Source organism: Cavia porcellus, unplaced genomic scaffold, assembly GCF_034190915.1.
Source record: "Cavia porcellus strain 051 isolate PalLab524CR breed Dunkin Hartley unplaced genomic scaffold, mCavPor4.1 scaffold_27, whole genome shotgun sequence".
In the NCBI taxonomy this organism is placed as follows: Eukaryota; Metazoa; Chordata; class Mammalia; order Rodentia; family Caviidae; genus Cavia; species Cavia porcellus.
This window is the reverse complement of record NW_026947510.1, coordinates 41,682,138-41,695,392: the sequence shown is the minus strand read 5'-3', so window position 1 is coordinate 41,695,392 and position 13,255 is coordinate 41,682,138.

Genomic DNA, 13,255 nt, shown 5'->3' with positions numbered 1-13,255 from the left:
TGCTCTAGTGCTTTTGTATTTTAAAACCAATACTTTTGATGTTTGAGATTGTTTCTTAGATTTAGACTTTGATCCACATCTTAAGGACTTTAAGGTCCATTTCCTCCCATGTTGCAATTTTGTTTTTACTGGTCCCAAATATCTAGGCCTTTATTAACCTATCATAAGTTAGAGGAACTCATTTGCCTACTTCATCATTGTTGAGCATTCTGTATTTGTGACATCGAACAGACGTTTAAGTGTCACAATCAGTAAAGCTTCTTGAAGACAGCAACTAATTAGTGATCTTATCACCTGGATTCTCACATTAACTCTGCTATGACCAACAGGAGCACAAGCAAACAGCTTTTGTGAGGAACATGCCATTGTTCATTCATTTCTATACTCCAGTGCAGCACCTGCAATAAAGTCAAAACTACCCAAAAATTTATCAAACTAAATAATTTATTGATCAATTAAACAAATAACCAATAAAGATAGGATGCTAAATAACTGGGTTTATTTTAACTGGCTACCTTGTGATGCTCATGGGCCATGCTTTTGATCTGAAAGTGTGACAGGAGGTAAAATGAGGAATGCTAATTCTGAAAATCACTTGCTTCACTTTCAACAATGAATTTTTAAGAATTTTCAACTGTATTTTCTGACCCATTTGAACTTGTCTCTCAGTTTCTCTCCACCTAAATCTCTCCATTCTGTGACAATGTTTTTTACAGCTGTACTCATCTATCTTGTTTATTTCCCTTATGTTATGAATCACATTTGGATCCCTCCAAAATTCATATGCTGAGATTCTGCTCCCCAGTGGGATGGTACATGGAGATGGGGCCTTTGGATTTCTGCCATCATAAGAAGAGCTTGCTTTCCCCCCTGCACCCTCATCAAGACATATGAAAAAATGAAGAAGATGGCTTTTATTGGGAACAAGCCATGCTGGAGCCCTGATCTTGCAAGTCCACCTTCCAGTGCGCTGAGAAATAAACTTCTGATGCTTACGTCACTCAGGCTATGGTACTTGTTAGATGAGCCCCAAATTACTGGTTTCCAATCCTCAAAACTAGTACCACATTGTAGTTCTGATATTGAAAAACTATAACTCATGACCTGCTAGATATCTGTCAAGTGTGCCAAGTTTATATCCCACCAATATTGAAAAGTGAAGTCCAAGGGACCAAAGAGTTTAAAAGTAGGAAAAGTTTATTAAAAGAAAGCTCTTGAGAGATAAGAGAAATCTCAAAAGAGGGTGGCTCTTGTTCAGGTATAATTTATACAAAATCACAATAAGGGTAACAACATGGGTCAAACTGCTACTGATCTATTGGAGAATAAGTATAGCTATATAGCTAATACTAGTTCAATAGGGAAGCAAGTCATGTAGCAGGAGGGTATGGGAAGAATAAAGAAATTCTTAAAAGGGAGCGGAATGAGGGTCAAGGCGTTCTGGTCACCCACTTAATGTGCTCGATGGGTTTCTAGGCCTATTGAATTAGGTGGTACTAATTACAGTATGATCTCAAGTTACCATTTAACTCTAGGAAGCTATGCAAGCCTTGCTATTGCTTTCCCATCCTGAGGCCTGGCTTTCTTCAGATTTGCTTCCAGACTTCCTTGAGGACCAATTCGTTTCTGATTGTATATTAATTTCTATATAACTTAATTGTCTATAATACTTCAAATTTAGTTATACATTTAGAAAATCTATTTTAAAATCTGATTGTATGAATCTACTTGATATGACTGCATCTCTCTTGAGTTTAACCTCCATGATTGTCCCCTGAGTAGCCATGGTTGGTTTTCACCACTATCTTAGTTACTTTTTACTTGTCACTGAGACAAAATACCTGATTCCAAAGTTGTGAAAGGAAAGGTTTATTTCTTACAGTTTTTGGAGGTTTTAGTCTATATTTAGTTGGCTCCAAGGCATGAAGAAATGGCAGGGCTGCAATTGATTTCAGCTGCACACAACAAGGCAGAAACCAGGATGAGAGAGAGATACTCCTTCTTTCTGCCATTATTGTATGCTGGTTCCACCTCTAGGTGGGTATAGCACTGACACCATCAATCCAAATGCTAAAAAATGAACCAATCACAAATGCACAATGCAAACGCATGAGGCCTGGGGGCCATCAACACAATCCATGATATTCCACCCCTGGCTCATGCACATCCTTTATACAAAAAACATATAGTCCATCTCCAATAATTACCAAAGTCCTAACAGTTTCAGCATTGTTGAAAAGTCCAAGTCCCAAGTCTCCTCGAAAATCTATGGCAAACTCTTAACAGTAATCCCCTGTACAAATGAAACAAGGTTAAATATTTCTGAAACGCAAAGGTACAAGATAAAAATTACCATTCCAAAAGTTACAAACAGGGGAATATAAAGCATTGGAAACAAAGCAAGTCCAACATCCAGCAGCACGAACATTAAGTCCTAGAGTTCCATGCTCAGCATTTGAAGCAATCTGGTTGCAAGCTCCAAAAGATTTGGGTAATTCCACCTCCATGGCACTTCCAGGGATTTCAGCTCCTGCAGCTTCTCTCTTAAACCCTCTCTGTTTGCTTTTTGCAGCTTTCCTTAGATGATCCATGTTCCTGACTTTTCCAATTTTCTGGGGTATTCACTGCACCTCTGGCTTCATCCTTACATTTCTACAAATTGCCCTCTTAGGGGCACACTGTTTGGCCTCCCAGACCCTTTGCAATTGAGGAGAAAGCCAAAATTCCTCAAAATTTGTGCATTTTCCTCACGCCTAAAATCAGCACCATGTGGATGCCACCAAGGTCTGATGCCAGCTGGAGCAGCAGCCAGGCTTTTTTCTCTCTTAGTTGTAGGGGTCAGTTGCCTGGATCACTGGGCTCTGTTTACCCAATTGTGAGGAAAAGCTTTTCTATGTTGTCACCATTCTGTAACATCATGTGGTCTCTATCATCATTCTGCAACCTCATGTGACCTCCATCACCATTCTGGAGAATAGTACTCTGCAGCTTTCTCTTCTGAGAAAATTCTTTCACTTTTGCAGTTTTGAAGCTACAAAGGGTGGAGACCTGCTGCTTCCTGGGATTCCCTTTGGCCATCTTTCTTATCTCTGTTCTTCTCAGCAATCAAAGACTCAACTCTGTCTTTACAATCCACAGCTTTACTTGAGTTTTCCTTCTGGCCAAACTCACAGCATTGAAAATTATCCTGCTGGGCTCTTTGCTCTTGATTTACAACATAAAGCTGGCTAAAAGCTCCCAACAATAGCCATGCCACAACCTCAACATTTGACTGCCTTGAAATTTTCTTTGTCAGATTAATCAGTCCATTGTCCTTAGTCTCAGTCTCAGGCAAAGTCTCTGGGCATTAGCAAAATGCAGACAAACTTTCTGCCAAGCCATAACACACATTGTGGGAAGTCCAGCAACCAATGCAGTTCTTCTTCCCAGTAGAAACCCCCTCAGCCTGGTCTTTACCATCAGGCTTTCTTTTAGGCCCTCTGATTTCCTGAACTCTAAGCAGAATCTCCTCTACAAAACAGCCTAAGATGCACCAGCTCTATTCATCTGGGTGACATGTTGGAACCTTTCTAAACTCTAAAAGCCATTTCCAAAGCCTCTTAAAAAGTATGGTGTCAGGTATAGTCACAGCAACAACCCCACTCTCGGTACCAAATCCTATCTTAGTTACTTTTTACTCATTGCTAAGACAAAATACCTGATGCCCAAATTTAGGAAAGGAAAAGTTTATTTCTTGCATTGTTTGGAGGTTTTAGTCTATATACATTTGGCTCCACAGCAGGGTGGCATGGTGGGCCTAAGTTCATGACAGCTGCAAACAGCAAGGCAGAAACCAGCATGAGAGAGAGAGACACACCTTCTTTCTGCCATTACATTGTATGCTGGTTCCACCCCTAGGTGGGTGTAGTACTGACACCATCAATCCAAGCGCTAGACAATGAACCAGTCACAAATGCACAAAACAAATGCATGAGGCCTGGGGGCCACCAACATAATCTGTGACAAACACATAGTTTTGCAGCCTCCTATAAATGGACAAAAGAGTAAAGTAGTGTATGGAGCTTTACAACCAGATTGTGATGTTGGGAATGTACCTGACTGTTTAATTGTAGCTAGAGATAAACCAAATACTTTCTGCCTAGGATGAAATTACTTTTGTGGTGCCAGATATACATATACCTACTTCTGACCCAAATTATTGGGATCCGCTTGACCCTGCTGCCTCCATGACTCTGCTTCTCTCATAAATCCCCAATAAATTGCACTTTCTGAGCCCTTGGGTCTATCTGCCTGTTTTATTTGATATTACAGTAGTTGGGACTGGTTTTTATATACCATGTATTAGCCAACTTTCCCAAAGCTAAACACAATACCCAAAGCCCATAAGTTAAAGGAGGAGATATTTTATTTGGCTCATGTTTTAAGAGGATTCAGTGCATGGACAACCAGATCATCATGGCAGAAGAATATGGCCAGCAAATCTGCTCAGTTTGGGGCCCTCCAGAAACAAAGTAGAGGACAAGTGACAAGGAAGAAGAGGTAAGGACTAGACATAGAACCCAAGACCATGACTCCATGACCCTTCCAGTTACAACCAGAAGTGTGCTCCCTTGATATCCTAGATGGAACCCAAAGCCAAAAACTGGATATTTCCCCTCAGTGGTAACATACTGGGACCAAGTTTTTCTGAAACACTGAGCTTGGCCCTTACTCTTTTCCAAATTTATAATCTGTCATTTAAATCATCAATATCACAAGTGTATAGCAGAAAATTATAAACAATAATTTTAAACAGAAACCTATAGAGCTTAATATAGAAATAAAATTTGACTTCTTAACAAATGAAATCTGCAGCTACAAAGATTTTTCTCATGATCTCAATTTACATTTTGTTGCCATATGAATCTTTAATTTCCAAATGAAAATGTAAGTTTCAAATGACCTTATATTAACCAATAAAAGCAACTGTTCAGTTATTATTTGTGGTTCTGTACTTGTGTTCTCCACATCTATGGATTCAATTAACTGCAGACACAAAATATTTAGAACAAAAATTACAAATGTAAAGAATGCATAAAGACTTTTCTTCTTGTGATTGTTTTTTAAACAATATAGTATTACAATTATTTAGTAGCATTTACCTTGTACTGCATATTATAAGTCATCAAGAAATGACATAGAGTATACAAGAGAATGGACTATATACAAATGCTGTATCAAGTGTTGTATATAAGGGAGGTGAACATCTCAAGGTTTTGGAATCAGCACAAGAATCCTGGAATAAATCTCTGCAGACACCAAGAGATGACTATGTATTCAAACACACATGGAAAGGTCTACTAACTGTGTATTGCTCTTTTTGGCTAAAATCTTTGCATATGAAAGATTTATAGGTCATTTTCAGAATATAGCTAAAAATATCTGTAAAACAAGTTGTGGGATTGTTTCTGTGAGTAATCTACTACTGACATTTGACAGTAAGGAAAAGGGTCATTCTTGCATTGAGAATTTCACCTCACCTCATTTATGTGATCAGATATTTTTTATTCCTGCCCAATGACAATTGGTGGGTAAGAAAGAGGAGGTACTCTTTCATAAAGTAACTAATACATTATGAACTAAACAATATAAAGTACAGTTTTCATGGAGCATTAGTATTCAAATTATAAATATGGCAAGAAATATATGGAGTAGGATAAATCTAAAATAATAATATAGTGTAATTCCAGAAAATGTGTATAATAACAATTATGAAATGCAAATTTTTAACACTTTAGTTTCTTATATAAATGCCTTAGTTTCTCACAAATAATAAAACATAAATCAATTGTTTAAAGTATTTTAGATAACTAGCTTGAGGCCTACAAAAACAATCAGGGAATACAGAGGAAGACATAATCCTTTACATAAATTTGAGTCAAATAAATGCTTTAGCAATTGATTAAAAATTCTTGATCTTTGGCATACTTTTTTTAGAATAGAAAATCATAAACCTAAAAGATAGTAAACAGTGATGTTGGAACTTAGGACACTGGGAAGCCAAGTGCGCACTTCCCTTCCCTGGTAAGCGGTGGTGTTGTGGCAGACTGCAGCCCTTCCAGGGGGAGAACCAGCAGCAGCTTCTGAGATCTGCGCTGGGAAACCAAACAACCAGCCTGCCTCCCTGCTAAGCAACAGTGAACCTACTGATGCACGGCCTAGTGTCAAACATCCCACTTTCCCTACCCCACTTCCCTTGTCCCCCCGTTAGCAAGTGGGAACCAGAAATCTGAGCATCTGCTGGGAGGCTGACATAGCAAATAAGGGGGACTTCCTTCTACCATCTCTTTGAAGGCAAATATTTTTATTACTGTTTTGCTCTTTTCTGATTAATGGTACTGTACTATTCGATATTCTGTTTTGGTAAGTTCTATAGTGTTCTGTATTTCATCTCATTTTGATATACATGATTGAAAGAACAACTATTATAAAGATAATGAAATATACTATGATACCTATTACTCTTATCCCAGTAACCTGCTGTGAAATTCTATACCAATTTCACTGTATGACCTTAGTTGGCTTTATTCTGTCTTATTCTGTTGTATTTTACCACTTTCAAAATAAAATTTAAAGAAAAGATGTGGTACTTTTATACAAGGGAATATTACTCAGCTATAAAAAAGCATGATCTTGAGATCTTCATAGGTAAATGGAGGCAACTTGAGACTATTCTCATAAGTGAAATAAATAAGAATCATATTTATAAATATCACATTGTGTCTCTAGTGTGAAAATAATAACTGTAGAAATAATAAAACTCAAAATTGTAATTGCTATTGTAAAAAAGAGAGGAAAAGAAAGTGCTATAAAGGATATAACTACATGTATGTTTAAGTGTGTAGGATTGATAACCATATTACTAAGTTTTTGTTGGATCGTTGAACAGAACTGTTTGCACTCACACTGTTTGAATGCTCACTTTGTATGCTTTAATTTTGTAACTTGAACAACTATTTCTAAGATGACAGTATGTAATTTATCAACTAGTGATTTCTTACTTTTATTTGAAATTCTGTATTATTTCTACCTTTTTTTCTGTTTTGCTTTTTTCTCTTTAAATAAATTTTTTTTAAAAAAATAGTAAATAGAAAAAAATTGCAAAGCAGTAAAGATCATGAAAGCTAATGGAACATACTTGCCTTCTTGGATTCCAGGATTATTTCTCCAAGGGTTCCAGCTTCTCCTGCCTGTAACAGTATCCTCAAATTAACCAGCATGTTGATATTTGTTATTTGAATGAGATAAAGTATAATACCTTGTAGCCTTCAGAGAGTTTGACATCTAGGAAAGAAAAAACAGAACCACAAACAAGACATAGTAAAAAATATAACCTTTGAATCATAGTTTGTGATTTACAGATAATTCTCATCATTTCATTTAAGAAAAATACACACTTAAACTCTGAGTTGCAGCACACCTATACTCCAGCACTACAGAGATCTAGTGAAGAGGATCACAAATTTGAGTCTGGGCAACTTAGAGAGACTCTGGCACAAGATAAAATTTTAAAAAGGTGTTGAGGATTTAGCTCAGGGGTAGAGTGCACCTGAGTTCAATTCCCAGTGCCACAAACAAACCAACAAAAATTGTCGTGTTGCCTACTATAGGCTTTATTACTGTAAGAGTTTGTAAGAGAAAAAGATTAATATGAGAAGTAATAATTTCAGAAGACCTTATTCATGGTAGGTTTTTAAGTGGGCTTTTAAAAAACTGCAAGAGAATGATCTTGGAGTAGAATCTTCACTGTCTCTGAAATAATCAAACACTGGTAGACACATTATTTGAAATGTTTATTTAAGTGAGAAAGATCTGATATCTACTATTGGAAAGACTTTCTGGTCCATTGGTCCATTTGAGTGTGAAACTTGTATCTGGATAGAGTATCTTTATCAATTTTAGGACTTGAAAAAAATACAGAATTCTTGCAAGTGACTGAAACAAAATCTTCAGAAGAGTAAAGAATTTATATTTTTTACAAGCCTCAGGTAACTTAGGTGGTTGCCATGGTTTAAGAATTGCTGGATTTGCGGTGAATGTGTACATTATTTGTAAAGAAGAATTTTTTAAGACTGACAACAATCACTAAAATGTGCAAGAGTAATCCAAACAGAATTTGCTGTGCTTGGTAATGCAACTGTCAGTGTTAAAATCACTCTCCTCTTTGTACATTTCCTACACTTCCTGGCTCTGCACTACATATGGGCCCTCAATAGGGCCCAAGATCAAACCAAAATGAGAATTTATGCACGAGAAGATGGAAAGGAAAGTGTTTAGAACTGTGTTGGTGAAGACCATGGGAAAATTGTCTTTGGTTCTAAGAAGGAGGGCATATGAATAAAAGAGCAATAATTAATAACTGTCTCAAAAGATAATTGCCTCTACTTCAGTAGTGAAACACCCTTACTTCAAAATAATAGTTTTCAATAATAACAACATCGAAAAGTTTTGTGACTCTACAACAAATAAAGCAAACCTTGTAACTACTTTTTACTCTGAACTACACATTAGTATTTAACTAGACTGTACTCACAACTCACTCAAAATTTATGTTGAAACTTGTGGCTTCTTCTAGCTACTTCCCTACTAGCTCTCTTGCATCCAATCTACTGATCAGGAGTTTCAAGATTTGATTCTTGGCAGGCTTCAATATGTGACATGAAACTATGATAATATTTCAAGTGTCTTGAAGATTGGAATGAGAAGTATTCAGTTGAAAATAGGTTTCAAGCAGCACAGTAAAATTATACCATATAGAAAATTCTATCCTTTGTTTGTGTAAGAGCAAATGGTGGGCACAATTCCTACTAGGAAAATACCAGAACATTTAACTTTCCAGAAAACTTATATTCACTGTGGTGAAAAGAATTCTGCAAAGACCGAGCCCTAATCTTAGTGTACAAAGAATAATAATACATTATATAAATGAATATAAATTAATTAAAGAATTACATATTCATTTGGCAACTGCTGTGTCTTCTCTGTGCCAGAAATTATATGCTAGAGATGCCAAGATTAAATAACACTATTAATTGTATAGTCTAGGAATGAAAACTAATGTAAACAAACATTGGCAACGTACTACGACAAGTGCTAGAATACAAGATATAGTGGTTTACTCAAAGGGAGGGCATAATCAACAGCTTCTTGGGAGTGTGTGGAATAATTTAAGTGTAAATGAGACATGAGAGTTTTCTATCAAAATAAATGGCAATTGATTTACTGGAACTGTGGAAGGGATGAAAGAGGATTTTGGTATGGTGGTATCACTGTTCCACTGTCCTTTTCACCTGAATACCAGTGTTAGGAGACTTCTGTACCATCTTACTATATATAACCACCTAGCCATTATCCTCAAGTTCAGAAAATACATGAACCATGAAAAGTTGGGTGGTCACTTCATAATGAGGCTGCCTAGAAAAAGGTCAGTAAAGCTTGAGAAATGAATAGATGATTTTTCTGCTGGGGTAGCACACAATCAGCTGTAGGTAGAAGACTCTACCATAACAGCTATGTGAGCAGCAGCTTGCCCAGCTATTTTACACTAATCACTCATGGTGGTCACATGACATGAGTCATTGCTAGTTAGAAAGTTTATTCATTGTTCATTATCCAGAGACTTTGCCTAAGACTAAGATTATGGTTGATGGACTAATTAACATAACAGAAGAAACTTCAACACTGTTGAATATTGAGGCAGTGGCATGTCTATTGTTGGGAGATTTTAGCCAGGTCTATGTTGAGAATCAAGAGCAAAGAGCCCAGAAGGATGATTTGAAAAGTTGTGAGTTTGGCAAGAAAGGAAGTTTCAGTAAAGCTGTGGACTACAGAGATAGAGCTGAGGAGATCTCAGTTGCTGAGAAGAAACAGGAGAATATAAAAGGATGGTCTGAGGGCATCACAAGAAGAAGCAAGTTTTCACTCTTTGCAGCCTTAAAACTGCAAAATTGAAAGAGTTTGCTTTGAGAAGAAAGCCCCAGAGCACCATCTTCCGGAATAGTGGCAGCCACATCATGTTCCAGACTGGAAGCATCATAGAGAATTTGTTTCTCAGAATTGGATTCAGAGTGCTCAGTGATCCAGGAACTCAATCCCTACAGCCAAGTGAGAGAAAAGCCTGGTTACTACTACAGCCAGTAGCAGACCTTGGCAGCATCCAATTGGTGCTGAGTTTAGGCATATGCACAATGCAAGAGTTTTCAAGTTAGGAAGGCTCCTACCAAGACTTCAGAAGGGCTGGGAAGCCAGGCAGTGTGCCCCTGAGAGGGCAAAATGTGAAGCTGTGAGAATAAAGCCAAAAGTTCAATAGAGACTTCATAAGTTTGAAGAAGCCAGGAATATGGAATGTGTGAGGAAAACTTCAAGAAGGTGACAGAATGGGCCTAGGAGAGAAGCTGTGGGAGCTCTCATCACCAGAGGTGCTGTAAAGGTAGAGCAATACAAGCCCACTGGAGCTCTCAGTTTACCACAGATTGCCTCAGATGCTGCACAGGGAATTACAAGACTTAATTTTTGCCCTGCTGGATTTTGGGCTTGCTTTGGTCCCAATCATTTGTACTCAACTGTTTGCAACATTTAGAATGACAATGTTTAGCATGCCTTACTGACAGATAGGATACTGTTCTGCAGAGGTTTACAGACACATAGCTCATCAGCCATTTGCTTAACCTTCAGGGAGATTAAAAATCTAAGGCTCTTTCTCTTCACTCTCCTCTCTGGAGAAGATTTGTTTGCATTTTTTTACTCTCTCACATAAGAAGAGGAAGTGTATAAGCTTTATAAGCCTTATATAAGCTTTAACTCTTAAAACTTTGAAAATTTCCTTATGGTGTATAATTTGGTTCCATGCAGAAGTGACCATTTAGACTTCATTACATCACCCTATTGAGAATGAAGTAATAGGTATCCGGTTCAGTTAATAGAAATAATGTGTTCTGATTCAGAGATCCATAGATAAATAGAGATAAATAGATAGATAGATAGATAGATAGATAGATAGATAGATAGATAGACAGATAGATAGACAGACATATATCACCTTAACTTTACAACTTAATCTTTATAAATATTTTTTAAGAATAGAAACTGTTTTTGTGTGTGAATTACTCAAGGAAACACATCATAAATAAGAACTCAGAAAGAAAAGCTATATGCATATAAACCTCAGATGATTAAATTATAAAAAACTAATATCTAGTTAATTTAAAAGTAACAAATAACCTTGAAATATTGCTCAGAAATAGAAACTTTTAAAATTGACCAGACATATCTGCGGAAAATTTTGAACTTCAAAAATGAGAAATACAACATCACTCCTGTTTTAACACTTGAAATGTTAGCAAAAATAGTTAGCAAATAAAAAAAGATATGTGTAGGAAAGGAAAAAGTTAAATGATTATTATTTGCAAAGACATGATCCTCATAGATGACACTCACCCCAAAATCCAATAAAGGTCTTAAAATTGTTAACCAAATTGATTATTGTGGAAAGATCTAAAATCAACGCAAAAAATCAATAATATTCCTATACAAAATTAATGAACTCACTGAGAAAAAAACTAGAAAAAAACACCATTCACAATAGCACCAAGAAAAATTTAAATACTTAGAAATTAACCTAAGGAAGTGAAAAACCTCTTACAGTGAAAGCTATAGTACTCTGAAGGAGGAAATTGAAGAGGACATCAAAACATGGAAAGATTTCCCATGTTCCTGGTTAGGCAGAAAGAATATAGACCAAATGGTCATACTTCCAAAATATACAGAAAGACTTAATGCAGTACCAATCAAAATTCCAATAACAATCTTCACAGAAATGGAGAAAATAATCCTAATTTTCATTTGGAGCAAGAAGAGACCCAGAATAGCAAAAGCAAGTGCACAGTGGGAGGCATCACAATCCCAGACTTTAAGTTATATTATAAAGCTACTGTGACAAAAAATCTATGGCTCTGGCAGAAAATCAGAAGTGAGACTTAGTGGAACAGGAGGGAGGATGTGGAAACAACTCCAAGCACATTCAGCTATTTGATCTTTCACAAAGGGGTCAAAAACATACAATGGAAGAAAGCCTCCTTAATAAATAGCACTGGGAAAACTAGCTATCCATATGAAGAAAATTTGAATCTTGAGCCGGTATCTCAGCATGTGTGAAATTAAAATCAAAATGGATCAAGGAACTAAATGTTAAAAAACAACTTAACCTGCTGGAGTTTCACTATAAAATAGTGAAACTCTTGAATTCATAGACATAGGCAAGGACTTTCCATCAGAACTCCAGTTGCACAGGAAAAAGTACTAAGAATCAACTAATAATACGAGTTCAAGTTAAAAAAAAAAAAAAACCTGTACAGCAAAACAAAACAAAAAAAAAAAATAATCAAGTGAAAAAAAACCTGAAAAATGAAAAAATAATTTCCTAACTACTACTCAGACAAACGATTGATATATAGAATATATTTTTTTAAAACACAGAAAATTAGACTCCCCCAAAATAAAAGACCTAATTGGGGCTGGGATTTAGCTCAGTGGCATAAGCGCCTGCCTTGCAAGCAGGCAGTCATGAGTTTGATCCCTGGTACCGATAAAAACAAAAAAGGCAAAAAATAAATAAATAAATAAATAAAATAAAATAAAAGACCTAACCAAAAAACGGTTAAGTAAACTGAATAGATACTTTATAAAGGAAAGACAAATAACCAATAAACACATGAAGAAATGCTCAGCATCATTGGCCATCAGGGAAATAAAAATTAAAGCAGCACTGGACGTTCATCTTATGTAGAAATAAAGGGAATGTAAACTAGCACAACCACTATGGAGAGTCAAAAAATTAAGAACAGTAATTTCAGTTGACCAAGTTATTCTCCTCTAGGTATTGTCTTAAAGAAGCTGCAGGCATTGTATTAATGTGATACGTGCATACTCATGTTTATAAAGCACAACTCATAGAAACTAAATGTTGCAAGTGGTCTGTATGTCCATGAGTGGATAAAGAAAATCTAGTATTTACACACAATGAAGTACTACTCTGCCACAAAGAAGGATAAATTTCAGTCATTTGTAGGAAAATGGATACCCCTGGAGAGCATAACTTTAAACACACGAGCTTAAATATCACATGCTTTTTATTATATGAGAAACCTAAATTATAAATAAAGACCAAAACGAAAGATAGATAATAGGAATTAGAGAAATGGATTTTTTCTCAAATGGG